Here is an 852-nt window from a genome sequence, read left to right as displayed (position 1 = left end):
TTTATGGCGCAGGCGCAGCGTCCGCCCCGCCCCGCCCGCCCCCTCCCCCCACGCTGTCCGCGCCCTCGGGGCGACCTTGGCAGCATCTGCAGCTCTGGGACCTTAGCTTGTCTCTCCTTGCAGCAGGTCAGCCACTTGATCGGCCAGCCTATGATTGGAAGTGACTGCGGTAAAGAGGCCGAGCTCCCCATGCCCCGGCCAGCTTCCTTCATCCATTCATTCATTCAGCACCTTCCACATCCCAGGTCGTGCTCCAGGTGTTGAGGATACAAAGTGATAAATAAAATATATGGGGGGGGGGGTCAGAGGCTGGTAGGTGCTACTGACAAAAGGAAAGCTGTAAGGGGTGATGGGAATTGGGATTGCAATTTTTTTTTTTTAAGATTTTATTTGAGAGAGAGAGCATGAGGGAGAGAGAGAGCAGGAGCAAGGGAGAGAGGCAGAGGGAGGGGGAGAAGCAGGCTCCCTGATGAGCAGGGAGCCCAATGTGGGGCTTGGTCCCAGGACCCTGGGATCATGACCCGAAAGGAAGGCAGACGCTTAACCCATGGAGCACCCAGGCGCCCCAGGGTTGCAATTTTGAATAGAATGGCCAAGGGAAATGACAAGTGGAGGTGACTTTTTGAGCAAAAGCCTGAAGAAGGTGAGGAAGTCAGCCAATTAGATGTCTGGGGGGAAAGTGTTCAGGCAAAGGGAAGAACGGCTGGAAAATTCCCCTGCGAACATGCTCAGGTGTTTCAGAAGCAGAAGGAGGCACGTGTGGCTGGAGTGGGGTGAATGAAGGAAAGAGAAATTGAGGTCAGAGAGAAGGAAAGCAACAAAACCACATAGAACTTGTAAATCCAGGTTGCC

The sequence above is a fragment of the Leptonychotes weddellii genome, chromosome 16 (genome assembly GCF_054177405.1).
Source record: "Leptonychotes weddellii isolate Sample4059 chromosome 16, ASM5417740v2, whole genome shotgun sequence".
Lineage (NCBI taxonomy): Eukaryota > Metazoa > Chordata > Mammalia > Carnivora > Phocidae > Leptonychotes > Leptonychotes weddellii.
The sequence above is the reverse complement of the archived record's forward strand: the minus strand, read 5'-3'. Positions refer to the sequence as shown.